The 14,353-nt window shown below is 42.4% G+C and overlaps 1 long non-coding RNA gene across 1 annotated transcript in view; it reads left to right on the forward strand.

Annotated features, from left to right (window-relative positions):
• The window catches only part of LOC140708849 (uncharacterized), a 33,951-nt gene that overhangs the window by 19,491 nt on the left and 107 nt on the right, over positions 1–14,353 (forward strand). Inside the window, exon 3 of the long non-coding RNA XR_012089088.1 lies at positions 6,669–6,764. This is a non-coding gene — a long non-coding RNA (uncharacterized lncRNA). The remainder of the gene's footprint in view (positions 1–6,668; positions 6,765–14,353) is intronic.

Genomic DNA, 14,353 nt, shown 5'->3' on the forward strand with positions numbered 1-14,353 from the left:
AGGAGGGAATGAAGAGTCATTATTCATATTATCATGAAAAAACTGGAAGATAACCAAGCAATCATAAAAGGGATTACCTCTTTGGGGATAAGGTGTAAACTGGACAGATGGTGGACAGGACCGGGAGTGAGATCCTTCACTGTTTAGTCTCCCTTGCATCAATAAGTGTCTCTTAAAGTAAATGGACAAGTGGAGGAATGGTGTCCGCATAATGTGGAAGCTGCATTGTGTAATATACAATTTCCCCCATATGTTAATGTTCTGCACTGAGTAATAGCAGCTGCACCGAAATAGCAGCGAAGTCCCAAACATGATTTAAGGGAGCAAGCTATGAATACAATGCTGTGCACAATGCCATTGACTCCTTCTCCACTTTACTCATTTTGGCTACACTCTCTATCTTGAAGTGCTTACTAAGTAGTTCCCCCAATTTTCATGCACTTTTTCTGAACTTTTTTGAGCATGGAAATATTAAGATGCTGCCATAGTTCCATAACAACTTGTTGCTGAGATACCCCTTGAGAGTGGGGAAGAAAAATTCCATTAGGCTTTAGAATAATTCCACAAGAGCTTTCTTTTTCTACTTTAAGTGTCATTGACATGCATTTGTAGATGCGTTAGTGCAGATTGCACTTCATGGCACAAGGTCCTATTTGGAGCCATAACAGCAGCTTCTTAATGAAAGAAGGAAGGTGGCAATACAGAAGAAAAAAAAAAAAAAAACAGGTTTTTTTTAAGCAGGTGCAAAACAAACAAGCAGAAAATAACCATCCAGAGCTACTCATCTTTGTCATCTACATTTTGTGCAAAACTTTAACTGCTTATCCTCCTATAGCTTCTCATGGTGATGTCCCTCCACCTTTTCTCCATAAAGCAGCAGCTTCCATCTTTCCTTAACCCTTGTATCTTTAGTTCCCCCTTTATTTATTTTATTTTATTTTTTCATTTTTTTAATTTTTATTTTTTTTGAGATGGAGGCTCGCTCTGTTGCCCAGGTTGGAGCGCAGTGTGGTGCAATCTCAGCTCACTGCAACCTCCGCCTCCCGGGTTCAAGCCATCCTCCTGCCTCAGCCTCCTGGGTAGCTGGGACTACAGGCATGTGCCACCATGCCTGGCTAATTTTTTGTATTTTTAGTAGAGATGGGGTTTTACCGTGATAGCCAGGATGGTCTTGATCTCCTGACCTCGTGATCCACCCACCTCGGCCTCCCAGTGTGCTGGGACTACAGGCACGTGCCACCATGCCCAGCTAATTTTTGTATTTTTAGTAGAGATGGGGGTTTCACCATCTTGGCCAGTATGGTCTCTATCTCTGGACCTCGTGATCTGTCCACCTTGGCCTCCCAAAGTGCTGGGATTACAGGCGTGAGCCACCACCCAGCCTAGTTCCCCCTTTAAAAAGTCTTTCATCTATTTAGAGTTTAACAAGTCTTTTTTTTTTTCTTTTTAAAAACTATGCTAGTATTTTTATTCGGATTGTTACTGTTTTGTTAGTGTTAGGGGTATGAAGATGAATAGATTTTGAGTAGCCTATCAAGACCCTGTTTTTCCTACAAACACTGTTGTTTTTCGTGAACATTTCCATATGAATTCAAGGACCTGTTTTTCCATATCTGTTTAAAAGGTTGTTGAAATTTTTTTAGAGATTAATTGAGTCTGTAGATCACTTTGGATATTATTGACAACTTAACAATTTTAAGTTTTTCTACCCATCAACACAAGAAGTCTTTCCATTTATTTAGATCTCCACTTTCAGCAATGTTTTTTAGTTTTCAGTGTACATTCTCACTTCAGTGTACATCCTCACTTCTCCCTCTCCTTCTCAGTCTCTGCTAACCACTATTCTCCTCTTTCCTTCTATGAGATCAGCTTTTACAGTTCCACATATGAGTGAAATAACGTGCCATTTGTCCTTCAGTGCTGGCTTATTTAATATAATGTCCTCTAGGTTCATCCATGTTATTACAAATGACAGGAATTCATTCTTTTTACGGCTGAAAAGTATTCCATTGTGTATATAAGCCACATTTAAAAAAATCTATTCATCCTTTGATGGCCACTTAGATTAATTTCATATCTTGGCTATTGTGAATAGCGCTGCAGTGAACATGGGAGTGCATGTATCTCTTTGATGTACCAATTTCATTTCCTTTGGATATATAACCATTAGTGAGATTGATGGATCATATAGTAGTTCTACTTTTAATTTTTCAAGAAACCTCCTTACTGTTGTCTATAATGGCTTGGATAATGGGGTGGCTGTTGGTACCTGTTCCTGAGGAATAGGAAGAATGAGAGGGACAGTGGATTTGGATGTGTGAGTTCAAGATGCAAGTAGTACATTCAAGTGATGGTTCATTAGGCCTTGGTAGCTCCCCAGAGTTTGTATCTGTAGGTAGAGGTCAGTGTTGGTGATAAAGTCGTGGTTTGATTTGTTTTTCAAAGTGTAGGTGATACTATCATGAAACCAATTTTGCAGGTTATAGCCTGCATTTTTAAAACAGACTGCAATTTAAAAATCAGAATATATTACAAATAATAAAGAAAAAATGGTACCCAACAAAATTTGTATGTGTGTGTGCGTGCATGTGTCTGTGTGTGCATATACATGTATATTAGACTGGGACATGAATGCCTTTTTTACTGTGATGTTTCAAAACATGTTTGAAAAAATTAGTTTAAACCACGATGATGAGATTTCTCAGGCAGAGTGTGAATAACAGACCTGTGGATGAACCTAGTGGTTTCTAATATGTAGGTCTCATGTTTTCAGATGAGTTTTAAGATATAGACCCAAATTTTGTTAATTCTTATTCTTTACTTTTGAATTATTTACAGCAAATATATTTTACTGAATTGATCTACTGAGAGGTGGGCACAAATCCTTTAGACTTTATCAAGAAATTACTTGTCCAAAATCTTCTAGGATACTCTGACTTAACTACATGTATGAGGCCAGGCACTGAGGCTCACACCTGTAATCCCAGCACTTGGGGAGGCCAAGGAGGGTGGATCACGAGGTCAGGAGATCAAAACCATGCTGGCTAACACGGTGAAACCCCATCTCTACTAAAAACACAAAAAGTTAGCCGGACATGGTGGCAGGTGCCTGTAGTCCCAGCTACTCGGGAGGCTAAGGCAGAAGAATGGCATGAACCCAGGAGGCGGAGCTTGCAGTGAGCTGAGATCGCACCACTGTACTCCAGCCTGGGCGACAGAACGAGACAGAGTATGTCTTTTATTACATTTATGTAATAAAAAATTACATATATGATCACTCTTTGAAATGCTTACAGCAGAGCTAGCTGCCTAAAATGAACATTCATCTAACACTGCAAGCCAGAACCTGGTCTGAGTAGTGCTCTGGAAGGGACTTCGGATTTTGAGAAAAAAGGTTGGGAGCAGTTTGAACATAGAAACTATTTTCTCATGGGTTCCATTTTGATGTTTATTAAACTCACAACTTCTTTGTTTTCTTCATGTCTTCTTAGAAAGTGATTTCTCACTTTGAGAGTGAACTCTTTGCAGGACTTGAGCATAGTGATCACGACTGCTGCCTCCCCTCTGAGAAATCTGGAGGATGAGATAATGGGCTCCATCTGTCTTGACAACTTGAGAGACCCAGTGACCACTAACTGTGGTCATGTCTTTTGCTACCACTGCATCATTAAGGTCTGTGAATCTACTAGGCAGCCATTATATTGTTCTCTGTGCAAGACAGCTTTTAAGAAAAAATACGTGCCATGTGTGGCAGATGGCCAGCCTGGTGGAGAATATTTGGAGGATGAAGGTAGATGAGGAGAGAGAACCCAGAGAGGAAAGACCACCTGAGCAAAAAGCAGAGAAGCTGTGTAGGCGACATCTGGAGAAGCTCCATTACTACTTCAAAGGATGACCAAGAGAGATGCTGTGTGTGATGTGTTGGGAGTCCTGAGAACACAAGCACCATTCTGCTGTTCTCCTAGAAAAGGCTGCACAGCCTTGTAAGGTTAGAATCGTGTTGGACCCCAGCTCTGTTCTTTTAGCCAGAAAGTTCCATGGTACCTTCAGGATAAGGTGCAGTTTTTTTGCATTACTTTATTGAGGTATAATTGACATGTAAAAGCTATACATATTTAATGTATACCAATTAATGAGTTTGTAGATAAGTATACACCTCTGAAACCATTATCACAGCAGAAACACATATCTATCACTTTCCAAACTTTCCACACACCCTCTTTATTGTTATTATCATTATTTATTTGTGTGTGTGATAAGAACACTTAGCCAAAGATCTACTCTTTTAGTAAATTTGAAGAATATAATACAGTGTTTTTAGCTATAGGCATTATGCTATATAGTAGGTCTCTAGAACTTCTTTATCTTGTATAACTGAAACTTTGTGACTTTGACCATCAACCCTCCATTCCCTGCCCCCACCAGCCCCTGGCAACCACCATTCTACTTTCTGTTTATGTAAGTTTGACTGTTTTAGATTCCACATATAAGTGAGGTCACACAGTATGTGTTTGGCATATTCACTTAGCATAATGTTCTCAAGGTCCATCCATGTTGTCACAAATGGCAGAATTTCCTTCTTTTTAAGGCTGAATAATTTTCCATTGTATGTATATACCACATTTTCTTTATTCATCCATCAATGAACATTTCGGTTGTTTTATATGTTGGTTATTGTGAATAGTGCTGCAAAGAACATGGGGAATATATGGACTATAAATACCTAGAAGTGAGATTGCTGGATCATATAGTAGTTCTGTTTTTAATTCTTTGAGGAACTTCTTACTGTTTTTATAATGGCTGTACCAGTTTACATTTACACCAACAGTGTATCAGGGTTCCCCTTTCTCCATATCCCCACCAACACTTCTTATCTTTTAAAAAGTATAATAGCATTTCTAAGAGGTGTAAGTGACAGTTCAAGTTATTTAGCATGGAAGATTCTTGGTAAAGTACTACCCTTTGCATTTGGATAATAAATCTGGTTTGGTTTTGTATTTTTTATGGAAGAAGGTCTATCACATTGCCTTAATGGTTTCATCTCTGAGGTTCAGATCAAGTCTTATCAGCGATACAGAACACCAGCACTCCTGATAGCTCTCGTAGTATACAGATTCAAGTAGTATGTACATAGTTGTTATAAAAATATTTTTGAGAATATTTCACCCTGTATAAAATCTATATAATTTTTCTTTCAGAATTTAGTAACAAGCAAAATATTATTTCCTCTGGGGTCCTATTATGTTTCTTCTTATCTGCTAAAGAAACATCAGGCTGGGCGTGGTGGTTCATACCTGTAATCCTAGCACTTTGGGAGGCTAAGGCAGGTGAATCACTTGAGATCAGGGACTCAAGACCAGCCTGGTCAACATTAAACCTCATCTCAACTAAAAATTCAAAAATTAGTCAGGCATGGTGGCATGCGCCTATAATCCTAGCTACTTGGGAGGCTGAGGCGGGAGAATCTCTTGAACCCAGGAGGCAGAGGTTGCAGTGAGACAAGATTGTGCCATTGCACTCCAGCCTGGGCAACAGTGTGAGACTCTGTCTCAAAAAAAAAAAAAAAAAAAAAAAAGGAAAAGAAAAGAAAAGAAACAAGAAACATCAGGCAGTTCATTGTTTCCCTTTTCTCTTTGCCTGCCAACTTAGTCATCCTCTTAATAATTTGGAGTTGCTGCCAGGTGTGGTGGCTCATGCCTGTAATCCCAACACTTTGGGAAGCCAAGGCGGGAGGAGAGCTTGAGAACAGAACAGCCTGGGCTATAGCAAGACCCCGTCTCTACAATAATAATAATAATAGTTATTATTATTATTATTTGGAGTTGGCATATATGCTTTCCTTGACTTTTTGTGTTAATTTTTTGTTTCTTTTTTTTTTCTTTTTACGAGACAGGGTCTCACTGTATTACCAAAGTATGCCCTCGAAGTCTTGGGCTCGAGATATACTTCACCCTCAGTTTCCCATATAGCTGGGACTATAGGCACATACCACTACACCCATCTTCTATTTCTGTTTTATTAATTAATTTCTATTTTAATTGTCTGATTTTTGGTAGAAAAGGACAGTGTAAATATAAATCAGAAACTATACCATAAGTCTTGTTAGTTGTAATCATAATACAATATTATTTTATTTCACTTCTAAGAAATTGCTCTAGGCCAATATATCACTCAATGTATCTTCCTTATTTACTAGAATGGAAATTGTTCCACACAACCATTATTAAACTACATAGGGTCAAATGCAGTCTGATTTCACTCTGGAATCACTTTGCCTCTCCCTTTTTTCATTGAGGCCATTTTTATCTTGATCTTGAGACTATTCATGTTTATTTTCTTTTTCTTTCTTTTTTTTTTTCTTGAGACAGAGTTTTGCTCTTGTCGCCCAGGCAGGAGTGCAGTGGCGCGATCTTGACTCACTGCAACCTCTGCCTCCTGGGTTCAAGTGATTCTCCTGCCTCAGCCTCCCAAATAGCTGGAATTACAGGCGCTCACCACCATGCCCGGCTAATTTTTGTATTTTTTAGTAGAGACAGGGTTTCACCACGTTGGCCAGGCTAGTCTTTAACTCCTGACCTCAGGTGATCCACCTGCCTCGACCTCCCAAAGTACTGGGATTACAGGCGTGAATGACCGCGCCCAGCCTGAGACTATGTTTATTTTCATAGGGCAAAATTCTAAACCATCTGAAGATTCTGAAGAGAAACAAGGATAGGATTCAGAATTCTCAATCTGTGGGAGAAGATGAGATTCAGGCCTTGCTGGTAAGAGAGGTCTCTAGTAAATGTTCTGTATGAATGTGTGTGTATAGGGGCAGGGGTGTGTGTGTAGGCAGTAGTGGGGCATAGGTTAGGGAGAGGAAGGGGTATGTGTGTGGGGTGAGTGTTGAGGAATGGGTAGGGGGAGAGTGATCAAAGAGATTTCTGTTCTGAACTCATCCTCAGAAGATCTCACATGTGTTCTGGTGTTTCCTAGCCTCTCAAAGAAGTCACTTTTCTCTTTCCGCATTTACCGTAGACATTTCAGAACCACAGGCAATACATTGTATCAGTGTTTGAACAGGGCCATCAGTTTTTGAGAGAAAGGGAACAGTAGCTGTTGGAGCAGCTGGTAGGGCTAGACCAGGAACTCACCAAAAGGAGGAATAGCCGGCCGGGCGCGGTGGCTCAAGCCTGTAATCCCAGCACTTTGGGAGGTCGAGACGGGCGGATCACGAGGTCAGGAGATCGAGACCAGCCTGGCTAACATGGTGAAACCCCGTCTCTACTAAAAAATACAAAAAAACTAGCCGGGCGAGGTGGCGGGCGCCTGTAGTCCCAGCTACTCGGGAGGCTGAGGCAGGAGAATGGCGTAAACCCGGGAGGCGGAGCTTGCAGTGAGCTGAGATCCGGCCACTGCACTCCAGCCTGGGCCACAGAGCCAGACTCAGACTCCCTCTCAAAAAAAAAAAAAAAAAAAAAAAAAAAAGGAGGAATAGCCATGTCATCAAGGGTTCTGAGGAAGTGGTCCAGCTTGGGACCCTGATCTCTGAGTTGGAGAAGAAGTCTTGGCAGCCAGCACTTGAACTTTTGAAGGTAAGAGACCAACCAAACTATACCTGACTCCTCTTGTTCCAGACTATGGTGTGGCCTATTTGCAAGAGATTTGGACCAGGAGTCAAGAGAGACAAGGTGTTATTCTCATTTACTGAGTTCTTTAATAAGTGAATTAGCCAACCAATAGGTTTTAAGACCCAAAGTGCAGTGGGCAGGGGTCTATAATATGCACAGACCATATAATGGAATATTAAGATCTGTACATTTATAATTACAATAAATAATCTGATGTTAAATCTTTTGGTCAGATTGGAGGCCACAAGAATTCTGGAAACAGCTAGTGTTTAGTCAGAGAAGGCTTCAAAGAAGAGGCTTTTGATGTTGGCCTTGAAGGAAATGTAAAGATTTATTTTATTTTATATTTATTTATTTATTTATTTGAGATGGAGTCTCCCTCTGTCACCCAGGCTGGAGTGCAGTGGTGCGATCTCAGCTCACTGCAACCTTCACCTCCTGGGTTCAAGTGATTCTCCTGCCTCAGTCTCCTGAGTAGCTGGGACTACAGGCACCCACCACCACACTTGGCTAATTAAGATTTAGATTGTCAGAAAGGAGCTAAACATTCCACTTGGTAGGGGATGGGGACACTCTAGTTACAATTAGATAAATAAATATGATAATAAACTTGGTATATGTGTGGGCAGGTGGGCGTAAGCGCTGGGGAAGATAGCAATAGGAAGATAGATAAGATGATAGGAAGGGGACATAGAATGAAGGTAGCTACCTTTCTGGAAGAATCGGATTAAGTGAGGGAGAAATGAAAAGTACGATGGGGCCAACTGAGTTGAGGCCTTCCAAAGCCTCATGGAAGAGCTGGTTGTTCAAAAGAGCATGGCATTTCTCTTGCTCTTGCTCTCACTGTGTTAACAGGCCGGCTCCCCCTTTGCCTTCTGCCATAAGTTTAAGCTTCCTGAGATCTCACCAGAAACTGAGCAGACGCTGGTGTTATTCTTCTTGTACAGCCTGCAGAAATATGAGTCAGATAAACTTCTTTTCTTCACAAATGACCCAGCCTCAGGTATTCCTTCATAGTAATGGAAACAGACTAATATACTAGCTTATCCCAGGTCACAAGCCCCACACTCAGCAAGTCTTGCAGGGTCCCCTGGCACTCTGGATTTGGCAACCAGCCCCATGTTGAAGAGACAAAATCTGACCACCAGCTGCCACCATGGCCTCTTAGACTCTGGAAGGGGAGTCCTGGCCAGGTCACAGGATGCCGAGATGGTAAAAAGTCTTCCTCATCCCAGTTTTAGCTCCAGAATTTGATGATGCTCCCCATTTCTCCCTGGCTCAGCTTGTGGAGTCCCTGGGGCTTCTCCTAGCCCACAACCCCCAAACTCTGTAGCCAGGTGGCAGGGCCCAAAATTAGATTTGAGTTCAGGACCACAGGACCATTAATCTCAGGGATTTGAGGTGGCAGAGGGGCAAGGTCTGAGGAATCTGAACAACAGGCCTTTATCTGCTTAGGTCCCCAGAAGGGAAGAAAACAGCAAGACACCAGGGTCCTGGAATCTCAGAGTAGGAGGGGCGCCTTCCAGGCTCTCTGAGGGTGGGTGATCTGATGCCCTGGAGAAGGGTTCATCCTTGGTGTCCAGGGTGATGGTGGTTGGACACCTGGGTCCTTGAGGTCTGGGGAGGTGGAGAGAAACCTCCCTTGGGATATTGAGAAGATGCCTGGGCTTGAACTCATCATTGATCTCACTGTAAACTGATACAGTCTTCAGCTTCTATGCCACACCCACCCTTGACCCTACAGGAACTGTGTCCCCATCACTGCCAGCAGCCCTGTGGTCACTGCAGCAGTCCCTACTGTCTCAAAAGATGTGCATAGTCAATAGTTGTGACTGCAGGTTGCTGGGGCTGGACTTGGAAAGGATCATTAGGTTGTGGCATGGAGAAGTGCCTGGAAACACTGGAATCAGGAACCAAGGCTGGCCACTTTGTGGTGACACAGGCCTCACTCTCCTCTCCTCTCCTGATTCTCCGTGACACCCAGCATTTGGGGGTTCTGGGTCTGGAAAAGGGGGAATGCCTTTCATCACCTCCTCTCTCTCATCTTCTCTTCTTTTCCCATTTTTTCCATGTGTGTTTCTGAATTACATTATTCCTGTCGGTACAGAAAACTTCCTAAAACTTAAGTGTAGCCTACTGATGAGTTATAGAGCTAACACCTGTGCAATTACCATCCAGCTGAAAAAACAGAGACCTCTGCCAAATCCCCCAGCTGGAAGCCCGTGTGCCTCCCTGGAAACAGAACCCATCCCTCTTGTACAGGTGTCCACTAAACTGACCCCTTCGCATCTGACTCCTCTCCCTCCACTCCACTGGCCTCTGTTCCCTTCATGTCATGATTTCCTCACTATTTTGGCTTCTCTAGGAGCCTCCCTCATCTTCCTCGGCCAAAGCTCCAGGGCCTCTTCTCCCCTCCCCCATCCTAGGATTAGAGAATCCAGAGTTAATTCCTGGGATAAGGCCATTTCATCCTGAGAGCAGTAGGATCCCATCTAGGTTACCACATTACATTTAGTCCCATTATGTCTCTTAAGGTTCCTCTGGTTGTGAGAATTTCTCAGATTTTCCTTGTTTTTGATGACCTTGACATTTTTTGAGGAGTATTGGTCAGGCATATTGTGGAATGTCCTTTGATTTGAATGTGGTTGGGGTTATGGGTGTTGAGGAGGAACAGCACAGAGGTGAAATGCCACTCTCAGCACATCAGGGGTACACGCCACCCACTTGATTTATCACTGATGATGTCAACCTTCATCACCTGCCTAAGGTAGTGTTTCCCAGTTTCTCCCCTGTCAAGTTCCTTTTTTACCTTTCCCTTTTCCATAATGGAGTCTTTAGAAGGAAGTCACTATGTGCAGCCCACGGATAAGGGGTGTTCTTCTACAAACATTCACATGCAGGTTTTTATGCAAAGTAAGTTTTCAAATTCATTGTCAGGAGTGTGATCACGGTGTTGTATGGCAAGTCTTATGTTTAGCCTTATAAGAAACTGCTCATATTGGCCAGGTGTGGTGGCTCACGCCTGTAATCCCAGCACTTTGGGAGGCCGAGGTGGGTGGATCATGAGGTCAGGAGATCGAGATCATCCTGGCTAACACGGTGAAACCCCGTCTCTACTAAAAATACAAAAAAATTAGCCGAGAATGGTGGCGGCGGCTGTAGTCCCAGCTACTCGGGAGGCTGAGGCAGGAGAATGGCGTGAAACCGAGAGGCAGAACTTGCAGTAAGCCGAGATCCTGCCACTGCACTCCAGTCTGGGTGACAGAGCCAGACTCTGTCTCAAAAAAAAAAAAAAAAAGAAGAAGAAGAAGAAAATGCTCATACTTTCTAGAGTGGCTGTGCCATTTCCATTTCTGCCAGCAGTGGATGAGGGTTCCTGTCATTTGGCATCCTCGTAGTACTTGGTACTACTAGATTTTTGGGTTTTAGTTATTCTAGTAGATGTCAAATGGTATATCATTGTTGTTTTCATTTGCATTTCCCTAATGACAAATGACATTGAGCATCTCCTCACTTGCCATCTGTAGATCTTTGGAGAGGCATCTGTTTGGACGTTTGCCCATTTTTAAATTGGGTAAATGTTTTCTTATTCAGTTTTGAGGGTTCTTTCTATATTCCAAATACAAGTCTTTTATCAGATATGTAGTTTGAAAATATTTTCTCCTAGTCTGTGTCCTTTACTGACATAGTAACACACATTAATGCATAGGTATATTTTTCTAGGAGAAGAAATGAGAAGTTTTTAACTGCGAAGGTTTCTCGGTAGATGACCTGAGGGACAAGCAAAGGTGGTGGGGGTGCAATGGGAATAACTTATCTTTGTATATTTTTGGATATCTTTTGAATTTTCTTGTGTGTGCGTTAATGTTTTCAAAAATAAATTACGTAAAAATCCCTTACACTTGTCCCACCTTTGACAGATCATGTCCAGAGCATGTGTTAAGACTCAGATATTGATCCTCTATTCTAGGACCAAAATGGTTCTCACTGAACTATTTTGCCTTAAAATTTCCATTTCTGGAAAAGGTGGTTAGAGTATATGAATAAATCCTTTCACCAAAAAAGCTAAAAATGCCCTGTATAACAAAATTCAAAAAGCATCTTCTTAAAAGCATCAAATTGCTGACAAGACGGTAATAAATGACCACACCCCACAAGGAAAGGAAAGATACTGCTTGGCCTCATAGACAGCAGTGGCCTGAGGAATGGAGAAAAGGCTCAAGTTCATTGCCCAGAGCCGAGACATAGGGGCCCCGCACTTCCAGCTCTTTTCTCTGAACACCTCACTTTGTACCCATGTGCCTTCCCTTTAAAAACTTTATAGTTTTTCTTTTTCTGATATAGTATAATGTAAGTGTATAATATATGACATAACGTATATTCACTGTACAAGCATTATAAAATTCTGGGAAGAATAAATGACAAATTAAAAATAACCCCTAACCCTTACACCTATATTTGGTTGCATTTCCTCCGAGTCTGTTTATATTCTCCGACTGCTGCATGAGTGCTAGATCTCTCTCTCCCCACCACTCTCTGTTCCCCTGTCCCTCTGCCCCTCCCCCCCAGTTGATGAGCACAGACCTCAGTGTCCACCCCCCAAAGCCCTGCACTCTCCAGATGCCATTTCCTGGATCACTTTACTCTGACATCTCCTGAGAAGGGTATTTCCTACTTTCTCCTCCACTCTTTCTGCACTCCCACCTTGAGGTGATGAATTTATTTCTCTTTCACTTAGGAAAAAAGAACTCAGGTGAGAACTGCATTATCATCCCACTACTATCCTCACATTGCACCTGTCTCCTCAGCCGTCCCACCAGCACCAGTGATGATGGATGGCCAGGCCCTCCCTCTTCTGTATCAATTTCTACTTTATTGATTCATTCATTCCTGCATACAAACATGCTGTAATATTTCCCATTAAAACAACAAAACTAAAATAAAACAAAATCTTACCATAAAAATCCACTGCCTGATCCCCTATCTCCCTCTAACTACTACCCCATCTTCCTGACACTCTTTATAGAAAAATTAGTGAGTCAATCCTCTCCTGTCTTTGTAAACATCACATGGATATATAGACAGTATTTAAAATTTTTTAAATATCTACAAGGCTTGTTATGAAGAAACACATCTCCAGTGTTCATGCATGCCATTTCCTGAACCCCAAAGGCAACCTGCTTGACTTTTTTTTTTTCTGCCTAATTCTTTTATTGTGACTTCTGTTCCTCTAAATAGTGTACTTATAGTGCGCCTTTGTTTTTTGTTTTCAATTTTTTTTGAGACGGAGTCTCGCTTGTTGCTAGGCTGGAGTGCAGTGGCGTGATGTTGGCTCACTACAACCTCCACCTCCCGGTATCAAGAAATTCTCCTGCCTAAGGCTCTCTAGTAGCTGGGACTATGGGCGTGCACCACCATGCCCAGCAAATTTTTGTATTTTCTTTAGTACAGATGGGGTTTCACCATGTTGGCCAGGATGGTCTCGATCTCTTGACCTCATGATCCACCCACCTTGGCCTCCCAAAGTGCTGGGATTACAGGTGTGAGCCATAATGCCCGGCCTGTTGTTTATTTTATTTTTGAGATGGAGTCTTGCTCTGTTGCCCAGGCTGGAGTGCAGTGGTGCAACCTCGGCTTACTGCAAGCTCCGCCTCCCACGTTCACGCCATTTTCTTGCCTCAGCCTCCTGAGTAGCTGGGACTACAGGCACCCACCACCATGCCCAGCTAATTATTTTTGTATTTTTAGTAGAGACGCATTTTCACCTTGTTAGCCAGGCTGGTCTCAATCTCCTGACCTCGTGATCTGCTGGCCTTGGCCTCCCAAAGTGCTGGGATTACAGACATGAGCCACCACACCCGGCCCGTTGTTTATTTTTATCTATCATCCATAGTGGATAGCTCCGTTCCACATACCCTTGTCCTCCCAATGTAGTTATTTTCTTATTTTGGTTAGCTCAGTGTTCAGTGTTTATATTATTATGACCACGTAAATGGTATTCACAACTAGGCTAGCAGCTGTGATTACTTTCCCTCTGTCAAATTTACTTCTTAATTTGCCTGAGGTTAATAAATGTCTTGTTCCTTCATGTGCTTAGTTTCTGCCTTACTCATTACAAGATCTCTCCCAAACTTTCCCCAGCAGCCTCTGCTATGGTTTGAATGTGTCCTGCAAAGCTCATGTGTTGTAAATTGGATCCCTGTATCAGTCCATTCTCGTATTGCTGTAAGGAAGTAACTGAGACTGGGTAATTTATAAAGAACAGTGGTTTACTTGGTTCATGATTTTGCAGGCTGTACAAGCATGGTACTGGTAGCTGCTTGGCTTCTGGGGAGGCCTCAGGAAGCTTTCACTTATAATGGAAGGAGAAGCAGAAGCAGGCATGTCACTTGGTGAAAGCAGGAGGAAGTGGGGAGGGAGGTGCCACATATTTTTAAACAACCAGATCTCAGGAGAATGCACTATGACAAGGACAGCACCAATCTATGAGGGATCCTGCTTCATGACCCAAACACCACCTACCATGACCCACCTTCAACACTGGGGATTAAAATTCAACATGAGATTTAGAGGGGGGCAACACCCAAACTATATCAGTCTCCAATGCACTGGTGTTGGGAGGTGGGATCTAATGGAAGGTGTTTGTGTCACCAAGGTTTTGCCCTCATGAATTAATACCATTATTGCGGGAGCAGGTTCACCCCTTTTGGCTTCTCTTGTCCTCTCTCTTGCCCTTCCATCTT

This window comes from Chlorocebus sabaeus, chromosome 17 (genome assembly GCF_047675955.1).
Source record: "Chlorocebus sabaeus isolate Y175 chromosome 17, mChlSab1.0.hap1, whole genome shotgun sequence".
Taxonomy (NCBI): domain Eukaryota; kingdom Metazoa; phylum Chordata; class Mammalia; order Primates; family Cercopithecidae; genus Chlorocebus; species Chlorocebus sabaeus.